Consider the following 12,491-nt stretch of genomic DNA (forward strand, 5'->3'; position numbering starts at 1 on the left):
TTATATTCTAGCGTCATATTCATGCATGAAAATTAAGCTTGCAATCTCAATGAACATACATAAATAAGTTATCAATCAAACAGTTAAACGAATTGAATCCACAACTTATGAAATTCCAACCAAAAGTAATCAATTCATATTGCAAATATAAACATAGTTTCGAATCACCCCCTAGCTAAAGGGGGATTAGTTCCTCATTACTTTGAAATCAAAGAAACACCTAAACATTCCAACAACTCAAACTTGAATTGTATGAACGTTTAGGCATTCTTCTCTTCCATTCCTCATACGTACAAAACAAAGAGAATTGAATTTAAACTTTGAAATCAAAGAAACACCTAAACATTCCAACAACTCAAACTTGAATTGTATGAACGTTTAGGCCCTCTTATCTTCCTCGTTGTTGTAGCACAAGGTCTAAGGTGAGGTTTGGGGAATTATGGAAATGGATGAGGAATGGTGGAAGGGGGACTCACGGTTAGGGAATAATGGAAGTGTTTGAGGGGTGTTGTGTTGTGAAATGGAATGAGATCTCCATGAATGAATGAATGCAAGGGTATTTATAGGAGTAGTGGAGGGAACATATGGCTATGTCATTTGTAGGTGAAGTAGGTGGATGTTGTAGGTGAAGTTGGTGGATGTTGTAGGTGAAGTAGGTGGATGTTGTAGGTGAAGTGGGTGGATGTTGTAGGTGAAGTAGGTGGATGTTGTAGGTGAAGTAGGTGGATGTTATGTTAAGTGATAAGTGATGAGTGATATGATATGTGGTTATGATATGATAAGTGGTTAAGTGGTGATGATAAGTGATAAGTGATTAAGTGATATGATATGTGGTGATGATAAGTGATAAGTGCATGTGGGTTAACTAATGAAGGAAATGCATGTGCAATGACAATGTGTTAGAATGGATGTGTGTTATGCATGGCATGATTGGGATTAGGAAAGGTTTAAATGTCCTAAAACTAAAGAGAACAAGGTTCCAACACTTTGGCTCCAATTAGGTCTTCAATTTCGTCCAACACTTTGGCTTCAAGCATAAGCTATCCGTCCTTAGCCCAAAAGTGCTCCAAAAGTCTCCAAAATGCATCTTTTTGCTCCTTTAGCCCTTTGGACCTACAAACACACGAAAATAGCTTAAAGTACTAAAATAACTAAAGAAACATAACGTAAATGTACGAGAACAAGCCATTTAAGTCGCATAAATATGCTCCTATCAAATACCCCCACACTTAGCTTTTGCTAGTCCTCGAGCAAAACAGAAAAACAAAACAAAAAGAACAAAACACAACCTACACCTTCCAACAATCGTATCAGGGACTTCCAATGCACATGACAAGTTAAAAATCATTATTCTCACAGATTTGAGCCATCTTTACACTTAAGTACATTCTTAATCATAGTCACCACATACTAGTTCACAATTAAGCAATTAAAACACATTTCAAATGTAGTAACATGCCTTTAGAGAATTCCCTCAATTTCTTACTAGATGTACTCTCGTTTTTCACACAGATTTTCTGACTACACACCCTACACTAGGTATATGTGAGAAGATTGATGTAAACATGTAGACGAACACTCACATATGTTATAATAAGGAAAGCATTTTCTGGAGTTAATAAGCATGTTTAGATATGATCTCATGAATGGAATGCTACTACTTAGACGCAAGAACCAGTGACACCATAAGCTCATACCAAGTTCAAACTCCACAATTGAAATACATAACACTCAATATAGAAGTCAAAGGGTAGTAACGGGGCTAGGGTATTGGCTAACAATGAAAGGTGAAGGATAAACAAACATTCTTAAAGCAATAGTGAGCAAAGTATTGAATTAGGCACTTAGAATTCCCTTAAGAACGCAGAAGTCAACTTTGAACACCCAAGGGAAAATCACACAAAACTTAGGGCCATATTCAACTTTTTGGACCCTTTCTTCAACCATCAACGCTCGTGAGTTCATTCTTACTTATTTTCACTCCTTTTTTTTTTTTTTTTTTTTTTTTTTTTTTTTTTTTTTCTTTTCTTCTTTTTCTTTTGAATCTCAAAACATACATATAAACGTAAGAACAAACTTTTACTCCCCCACACTCATTTTCTTGCATAATGTAACTCAAAAGGAATTCATTTAAGTCATGCTCACTAAACTTTAAGAACAAGGGTATAGGAAAGTCCTACTCTAAGTGACACACCCCGTCCCGAAGGAGGGCATGCTGGCCGTCACGTGAGAGTGACGTAACCATTTGCACAGTTCGGAAGCTTTAAAATATACAACTTCTAAGATGAAACACCCGAAGGTGAGTCCTCATTTTTGGCCATTCTGTCAGAACACCGTTGAATTTCCTCGTAGTCACCACACCTTTTCAATTCTTGAACCTGGAGGGGCGCAAAACAAAGTTGAGTGGGTCAGCAAAACGTACGTATTCAAAACCTTCTTTTCTCTTTGAATATACTAACCCCTCGCCGTAAAACAAATATAGTTTCCCAGAAAATAAACATATATACGTATGTATAGATATGTCAATCATGCTCCATGATATACCATTCATGCTCACGATATGCCATTCATGCTCACAATATGCCATTCATGCTTGAGAATATGCCACAACAGAATCTCATAATCAAATATAAATGCTCAAGCGTAATTCACATCAATAACATATAATCTAGTAGCCGGGAGTCACCTAACGTGACCTGTACGGCTGCATCTAGAGCTCCAATCTCAACTCAATATCTGAATCTGCACACGAGTCGGAACCACCTAATGTGGTCTGTACGACAGGACTGGGTGTAATATATACGCTCTAGTGCTACGATCACGTGAAGACTGTGCGAATAATCGCGGGTCACCTACGAGTCGGAACCACCTAATGTGGTCTGTACGACAAGGCTTGCACCTAACTTGGATCCAAGGCGAGCGTGTGGTGCTGGTGAACATCACGTGAAGGACTGTGCCCTGGCCCTGGGCGGGAGCACTAACACCGGGGTGCAGATTATGAGCTCTCTAAACATCTCAACTACTACTATTGCATACAAACATGAATACCACTTACCTGGCACTTACCTGGGCCTCCTCAGCACCATGCAACAGTATGCATAATTATGGTAATGCACATATTAAAATATGATGCATATATGACAGGATATATAATTCGTATTTCTTTTAAAATACGTTTTCTGGGAAATACGTCAAGCATACGTATATATATATATACTGAAAAATAACTGCCCACTCACATATCACATCGACGTCTCGTAGGTCCCTGAGCCTCCCCTAGATTGGTTACATTCTTCCTCTGTATAATTTTCACCTATACAAAAAGTAACCAAATTGACGTTATTTAACGCGCATACACCAAACATTCGTCCATAACTTTCTCATACGTTACTCAATTTGGGTGTATGAATATACCACGGTGATCTACACGACGTCACGAACGCGTGACAATTTTCAGAACTCAATTTGGAGCTCTCACGCGCCCCCACGCGCACTGTTCACGCGCTGCCCACGCGCGCGTCTTCTTCCTCGCGTCGCCGGACTGGTTTCGCCGGAGATGGTGTTTTGCCGGAATTTCTGGGTAAATTTCAAAGTGTCATAACTTCTTCATTTCTTAACCATTTTCGACGTACTATATATCAAAATGAAGGTATTGACGAGACGAACACATCCATACCTTTCTTGACCCCTAACTCGCCGTGGTTTCGCCGGAAAAAGCCCCGACAGCTCCGGCCAACTTTGAACACGACGATCCCGACGTCCAAACTTCTCCAACGAAGTACTCCGAGGCTCCTTGGGACCTCACTAACACATCTACAAGCTTCAAAATTCCAAAAACTAACTAGATTAATCTTTCATGAACAGTACTCGAAATCGGAATACCTCGAATCGACACGAAAACGAAGGATTTCTCACCTGAAAATGGTATGGTTGCACTCGTACGAGCTTCACGAGTTCGATGGTGTCCTTAGTTTCTTCGATCCATCAAGGTTTGGGTGATTTGTGTGTTGTCCGTACGTTTTTGAAGAAAGAAGAAGGAAGAACGGAGCTTGGGAGAGAGAGAGAGAGAGAAGAGACAGAAAAGAGACAGAGGGAGAGGAAAACACGGGAGAGTGAAACGGGGTGTATGAGTGTGTGTGTGGTCCTACAACACCACACAACACAAAACTACACGTAAAATAACGAACTAGGGGTAAAATTTGTAATTTCAAATGTACGTTTCAATATTTCCGGGACGGGATGTCACAACCTACCCTCCTTAATAGAATTTCGTCCCGAAATTCAAAACAACCAATCAACAACCCCTAGTGGTCAAAGAACAATCTAGAATACAAATTCCTCGTCTGATCTTCTGTCTCCCATGTAGCTTCCTCGACTGACTGATTTCTCCACAAATTCTTTACCAATTACACTGTCTTAATTCTCAATACATTCTTTTTTCCAATCCAAAGTCGTCCTTGGTTCCTCAACCAGTCTAATCCGGATTAATTTTCAATAGTTGCATCGGAACTCCATGTGACGAATCTGCCACCTAGTGACAACGCATCGAAATATAATACATTATGCACCTTAGCCAATTCTGAAGACATCACCACTTGTATGCAACTTCATCGATTCCTTTAGTGGTCAAAAACGGTCTGATGTGTTTAAGACTTATTTTGTCTCCTTTCCAAATCTCACTATTTCTTTTCGTGATGAAATTTCTAAAAATGTTGAATCATGAAACACATCATGCTCTTACAATAACTCTGGAAGTAATTCAAGCAACTTCACCTACTCTTCGATGATCACATAAAGTCCGAGGTACTTAGGACTTAATTTGCTTTCCTTTCCAAGCCGTATCATACTTTTCTAAAGTGAAAACTTCAAAATTATAAGATCATCTACGTTAAACACTCGATTAGTGACATGTTCAACTATTAATCTCTTTTGCCAGTCCTGGCTACTCTCAGGTTAAACTTAATCACCTGAATACTTTGAGAAGACTCATCCATAGTTTCAGGGCCTACCAAAACTCTTTCATGATCGAATCTTCTCTATCCAGAAGTATTTCTTCCACAATTCAACAAAAATCGACACATTTCATGGTCCTTATGGCGTTACTTTGGAAACTGTGCAACCAACATACTTAAGAAATTCAGCAGTTCCGTAACCCAAATCTCTTCTCCATAAAACATATAAGTACTGTTGTACTGTGGTTGTTACTCAACACTGGAGTAAATGTACTAACTTGGTACATTGATCAACTATCACTTCAAGTTCAATCATAACCATCATATTCTCGAACTCAGCAATCTTTCTTTTTCCCTTCTTTCTTTGCCTTGGTTAATTCTTAATTTTCTTCGTTAACCATTTAAGTCTTGAGTACGACCTTACTAAAAAGACTTAACTTGAAAATTAGCAATTACAACTTCTTCTCAAACTTCCATTCTCAACTTTACTTCAGTTGATTTCTAATCCACAAGAAGACAATCTTGGCAAGCGTGCCAGACATCAACTCTTACCACCGTCTTTTCACCAAGTGCATCAGCTAGAACAATTTTACGATCACCCTGGTCGTACAATCATGTTCATTAAACAATTCAATCCACCTTCGCTGCCTCATAACAAAATCCTTCCAAGTAATGGATATTGGAGACTTTTTGGATTCGTAAAAATCTTGCATTCTTACCAAATATAATGTCTTCATAACTTCACAGCAAGAATGGTAATCATGACTTCCAAATCACCAGTAGGGTAATTCATTTCATGAGGTTCCTTTCGTCGTGAAACGTATGTAATCACCCTAACATTTGCATCAACATGCATCCAATACCATTCAAGAAACATCACTAAAATTTTATGATTACCACTATTCTCTGGGAATACTAAATTACGTGCATGAGTGAGGAAATGCTTCAGTTGTTGAATCCTTTGCTCACAATTTCCTTCCCACTCATACATAACCTCTTTTCTCAACAATCTCGTCAATGACAAAGCAATGACTGAAAAATCTTTCACGAACCGTCCATGATAGCTTGTTAAGCTAGGATAACTCCGAATCCCAATCACGATTCGTGATTATTCTAAATTTTCAATTTCTGCTAAACTTAGCATACAATCGACCTTCCCTCGATCTTTGCAATACCGATTTAAGATGTTTAGCATACTTTGCTCTAGTCTTATCAATCCTTTCAATAGCAACAATAACAAATCGGTCTAGATATCATTGGAATACTTCATTCATCAAATTCATAAAGTAGTAGATGCATTCGTCACTCCGAATGGCATCACCAAAACTTGAAATGACCTTAACGAATCCTGAAAGTTATCATAAGGGCATCCTCACCGATAATCTTCAACTAATAATATCCAGACCTTAAGTCCTTCTTAGAAAATATACAACCACCTCAAAGCTGATCAAATAACCATCAATGTGAGGTTACGAATAACGGTTTTCAATTGTTACTCGATTCAACTGCTTATAATCAAAGCACAGCCTTAACGTCCATTTTCTTTCTCACCAATAAACTGGTGTTCCCCCAACGTAATGTACTAGGTTGAATAAAAACCTTTATCAACCAATTTCCAATTCTCTTAGTTCAAAAGGCAACATTCTATAATATATGGTTTGTACCTGGAGACAAATCCATAGTGAACTCTACATCTTTAACTGACAACAATCCAGGTAAATTCTCAGGGAAAACGTCAGGTAAATGTTTGACTACTCCCACTTCTTCCACGCTACTAGAAGTGACATCTTTTAGCACCACGTGAGATAAGTATCCTTGGCAGCCTTTTAATAATAATCTCTTTGCTCTCACAACATAAATAACGGCCTGCCTCACTCCACTTTGCATACTTACAAAAGTAATCTCTAGTCATCCAGACCGATGGAAAATAACATATAATCAATTCAACATTCGGCTATAAACATAGCTCATACTCTTTCATTCTAATCAACTCAGCCCTCGGCGGCATATATAACTCATAATCAACTCATCATATCATGTATATCTTGCACACATTCAGTACCACCTCGCGTGGTCTGCAACTCGTCACTGTATATAACATAATATGCTCTAGAATAACATCGAAATCTACAATCTAATAGAACAAAAGTAGCTAGCAACAATACTCTACTAATACTGAGCACTCTGAATAAGTACGATACTAACATAGGATAACCTACCGGTTTACTTGCTTAACGAATCCACGAATAAATTATTAATATTACGGTCTGCAGCCCGCAATACTGATAAATCATCGTTGTCTCGATAAGTAAGCAACAACTCTCGAGGGTGTAATATTACTATTTTGCCACTCATTAGAAAATACATACACACGTCTCAACCGCGTTTAAATACTACTTTCTAGGCAATAACAATAATAACGTAAAATTTCTACATTAACAACAAATAGACTTTAGCTAAGTCATTAAGAATAATTATCGTACTCCTAATCAAATCCGAATAATTCTGAGTATCTTGCAGTGATGTGTGGTTAACACATCCCTGGGCTTGTTGTTGTCTCCCACAACCTCTATTAGTGTAAATACTTCGCTCGTGTACACCACGGCCTAACTGACCATAATTAATATATCCAGGAACTTGCTGGATCGGCGCCAGTTGTGGCAAAGAAGACTGCTAGGGCTTCTGTTGGCTTTGGACATAATTTGCAGTTCTATGTCCCATCTATCCACTTGTAAAGCGTCCAATGCTTTCTCACCTACATTCTCAAAGGTGTCCATTATTGTACCTACAGCCCAAAGGTACATTTCTTTTACCAAAATCACCTTGTCTTTGAGATCTGGGATTACCAATACATCTATCACTTTGACTTTGACCAATGGCATTAAAACCTTTGCCAAAAGAATTAGAATCAGCTTCACTTCTTTTGAAGTTCCGAATCTTTCTATATTCTTGACATGACGAATCATTAACTTTATCGTCCTCTTTTGATTCCCATTCTTTTATCATTCTTCTTTACTCTCGCTGAACATGTTCTCAGAGTCCTCAAGGCTCAACAACATCTTGTATACTCCTGGTAAGAATTACAATGGATAGTGGTCACCCAAAGTACCACTGCCTTATGCCACCCAGCCTAAAACAATATAACACTTCAATCAAAATAGCAGCAATATTCGAATGGGACGAGGCAAGTCTGAGAACTTTCTATAATACTCATTGATCGTCAGCTTTCCTTGTCTCACATTTGCAAACTCTTGCTTTCTACCATCGTAAGATGCCAAAGGAAATAATTCTTTTCTTTAAACAAGTCCTTAAACAATTCTCAATCGGCTGTTTCCTTCGGTGACAACGAATTATACTCCTGTTTCCACCAGGATACAAGTTCATAACTCAAACCAGGTAGTCGTCTCAACCCTTCTGTCAAAAGGAAGATTCCTTTGACTTGCATAATCTAAAACATCTTTTCCAAAAGATTAAGCCATCGCTTTGCTCCCTTAGGTCCATCATTTTTCCATAAGGTGATTCAAATTCCACTCATAACCCATCTTAAAATGTCCCTTTTTGATAATATACTGAATCACCAAAATAATAATTTCCCCCAACAGCTAAATCAGGGAGACTAAGTTCCTCTAACTACGTGGTTTGCTACGAGGCGGTGTAGTTCTGACAGAATTCACTAGAACTTCTCAAGATGTCCAAGATTGAAACTAGGCTCTGATACCAACTTGACACACCCCGTCCCGAAGGAGGGCATGCTGGCCGTCACGTGAGAGTGACGTAACCATTTGCACAGTTCGGAAGCTTTAAAATATACAACTTCTAAGATGAAACACCCGAAGGTGAGTCCTCATTTTTGGCCATTCTGTCAGAACACCGTTGAATTTCCTCGTAGTCACCACACCTTTTCAATTCTTGAACCTGGAGGGGCGCAAAACAAAGTTGAGTGGGTCAGCAAAACGTACGTATTCAAAACCTTCTTTTCTCTTTGAATATACTAACCCCTCGCCGTAAAACAAATATAGTTTCCCAGAAAATAAACATATATACGTATGTATAGATATGTCAATCATGCTCCATGATATACCATTCATGCTCACGATATGCCATTCATGCTCACAATATGCCATTCATGCTTGAGAATATGCCACAACAGAATCTCATAATCAAATATAAATGCTCAAGCGTAATTCACATCAATAACATATAATCTAGTAGCCGGGAGTCACCTAACGTGACCTGTACGGCTGCATCTAGAGCTCCAATCTCAACTCAATATCTGAATCTGCACACGAGTCGGAACCACCTAATGTGGTCTGTACGACAGGACTGGGTGTAATATATACGCTCTAGTGCTACGATCACGTGAAGACTGTGCGAATAATCGCGGGTCACCTACGAGTCGGAACCACCTAATGTGGTCTGTACGACAAGGCTTGCACCTAACTTGGATCCAAGGCGAGCGTGTGGTGCTGGTGAACATCACGTGAAGGACTGTGCCCTGGCCCTGGGCGGGAGCACTAACACCGGGGTGCAGATTATGAGCTCTCTAAACATCTCAACTACTACTATTGCATACAAACATGAATACCACTTACCTGGCACTTACCTGGGCCTCCTCAGCACCATGCAACAGTATGCATAATTATGGTAATGCACATATTAAAATATGATGCATATATGACAGGATATATAATTCGTATTTCTTTTAAAATACGTTTTCTGGGAAATACGTCAAGCATACGTATATATATATATACTGAAAAATAACTGCCCACTCACATATCACATCGACGTCTCGTAGGTCCCTGAGCCTCCCCTAGATTGGTTACATTCTTCCTCTGTATAATTTTCACCTATACAAAAAGTAACCAAATTGACGTTATTTAACGCGCATACACCAAACATTCGTCCATAACTTTCTCATACGTTACTCAATTTGGGTGTATGAATATACCACGGTGATCTACACGACGTCACGAACGCGTGACAATTTTCAGAACTCAATTTGGAGCTCTCACGCGCCCCCACGCGCACTGTTCACGCGCTGCCCACGCGCGCGTCTTCTTCCTCGCGTCGCCGGACTGGTTTCGCCGGAGATGGTGTTTTGCCGGAATTTCTGGGTAAATTTCAAAGTGTCATAACTTCTTCATTTCTTAACCATTTTCGACGTACTATATATCAAAATGAAGGTATTGACGAGACGAACACATCCATACCTTTCTTGACCCCTAACTCGCCGTGGTTTCGCCGGAAAAAGCCCCGACAGCTCCGGCCAACTTTGAACACGACGATCCCGACGTCCAAACTTCTCCAACGAAGTACTCCGAGGCTCCTTGGGACCTCACTAACACATCTACAAGCTTCAAAAGTCCAAAAACTAACTAGATTAATCTTTCATGAACAGTACTCGAAATCGGAATACCTCGAATCGACACGAAAACGAAGGATTTCTCACCTGAAAATGGTATGGTTGCACTCGTACGAGCTTCACGAGTTCGATGGTGTCCTTAGTTTCTTCGATCCATCAAGGTTTGGGTGATTTGTGTGTTGTCCGTACGTTTTTGAAGAAAGAAGAAGGAAGAACGGAGCTTGGGAGAGAGAGAGAGAGAGAAGAGACAGAAAAGAGACAGAGGGAGAGGAAAACACGGGAGAGTGAAACGGGGTGTATGAGTGTGTGTGTGGTCCTACAACACCACACAACACAAAACTACACGTAAAATAACGAACTAGGGGTAAAATTTGTAATTTCAAATGTACGTTTCAATATTTCCGGGACGGGATGTCACACTAAGCTAGGTAAGGGGTGATGTGGGTAAACAAGGAATAAAGGCAAAACGAGGCTCAACGGGGTTAAAACTTACAACATATACGAAGTATGGGAAGTAAGGCTATTTGGCTATGGTGGTGGTCACTACACAACTTCTTCTTGAATATGTGTTATGCAAATCAATAACATGCTTTGAATGAAATGGGCATGAGTTCTAGCATTTGGAACTATATGATGAAACGCCTTCTAAGTAGTAACCAAGCAAAGAATAATGAGATCATGCAACGACTTTAGAAAACAAGAAATCACAGATTATACTCTCCAAAGAACGTTATAGGCTCAAGTCTCTCAGGGTTGTAGCGTTTGTTTGAGTTCCTTCCTTCAAGCATGTTACAAAAACGAATTTTTTTCTTTTATGATTGCATGTGAAGTCATACATTATAACCATAACCAAGCATATACCAAGAGTAAATCAAACTTTTCTCTATGTTTATAACTCTTTCTAACCGTCATGCAATTATAAACCAAATCCTTATCATTGTGTTGGAAGGTACCCTAAGACACAAACACACAAAAACGACTCTTAAAACAACTCTTTTTGGGTTTTTCAAAACAATTTTTCAAATTTTTATAGGATTTTCAAATTATAAAACAAAACACACTAAAACACTCTAAAACAACTTAAAAACACCTTAAAACAGCAAGGAACAACATTTGAAGTTATGGGTGATAAAATCCCACGAATTTAAATTAACAACATTAGTTACCCCTCCACACTTAAATCAAACATTGTCCTCAATGTTTTAAGCATAGATTCACACAAAACATAAGTAAACACACAAAAAACATTTAAACATACTAAACATGGCAGAATGTAATTAAAAAGAGAAGAGTTTAGGGACGCAAATCTGGTTATGGAGTGTAAATTCCCTCTTCTCCTTGGTGATTGCATTGAGGCTTTGATCTTTGTGATTCCACAGGCTTACTCTTGAACTGGTTTCTGCCCATCGTTGATTTTCCTTTGTGCTACTTCTTGAACTGGGCAGCAGGATGGTTCTTTTGGTTTCCCCCGAAGGTCTGAGCTTCCTCCTGTTATCTGTTTCTTTGTTCAATCTTTGCAGGAGTGGTCCCTTCTCTGGAAGTGTATCAACCGTTGAAGATGACTACTCGAGAGCAACGCTAGGTAAGCAATCAGGAATAGATTCCAGGCAGTTGGCTCCATATCGGAAGACTGACTCCAAGTGCCGGCTGATTGCTTCTTTTACTTTGCCATGCAAGTAAGAACAAGGACAAAGAAAAAGATAGGGAAAGAGCATGATATGAGATACTTTTGCTTTTGACCTTGATGATATGAGATACCTTTGCTTTGAAGAAGCGGTGAATGAATCAGCACATGCTTCAATCCGCCGTTTCCTCCTGGGTCATATGTACTCCAGGCATCTGGTATCATCTTTGGGGAAGAAGAAAGAATTGAGTATTTTGGATGGCTTTGCTGGGAGTGCACCCTCAGAGGTGAGGGAGAGTTGGGCATTTTCTTCAGGTTTGCCCTGCCATAAAAGACGAAGGTCGACATATATAGAGATAATATCAAGTGGTGGTACTTTTTACCCTTGTCGACAAACGTTTTGATCCCGCAAATCCGGCTCTTTGAAATAGTGGCGCCTCTTCGATCTTTGAATACGCCTCTTCGATTTCTGAGCAGGCACCCCTTCGATTTCTGAACGACGCCCCTTTGCTTTCTGAACGACACGTGGTAGTGCAGATGCGGCTCCTTT

At 39.4% G+C, this 12,491-nt stretch overlaps 2 long non-coding RNA genes across 2 annotated transcripts; both read right to left on the reverse strand.

The window, feature by feature from the left end:
* Positions 1–2,188: 2,188 nt before the first annotated feature.
* Positions 2,189–5,024, reverse strand: LOC148693532 (uncharacterized). The gene is made up of 5 exons (XR_015951933.1): positions 3,916–5,024; positions 3,677–3,820; positions 3,415–3,576; positions 3,240–3,313; positions 2,189–2,378 (listed from the first exon to the last, which is right to left on the reverse strand). It is a non-coding gene; the product is annotated as an uncharacterized LOC148693532 (long non-coding RNA).
* A 278-nt stretch (positions 5,025–5,302) lies between these two features.
* On the reverse strand, positions 5,303–10,696 carry LOC148693533 (uncharacterized). Its single transcript, XR_015951934.1, has 5 exons — positions 10,405–10,696; positions 10,166–10,309; positions 9,904–10,065; positions 9,729–9,802; positions 5,303–8,867 (listed from the first exon to the last, which is right to left on the reverse strand). It is a non-coding gene; the product is annotated as an uncharacterized LOC148693533 (long non-coding RNA).
* Positions 10,697–12,491: the final 1,795 nt, after the last annotated feature.

The sequence above is a fragment of the Pyrus communis genome, chromosome 10, assembly GCF_041283825.1.
Source record: "Pyrus communis isolate YQ-2024b chromosome 10, ASM4128382v1, whole genome shotgun sequence".
NCBI lineage: Eukaryota > Viridiplantae > Streptophyta > Magnoliopsida > Rosales > Rosaceae > Pyrus > Pyrus communis.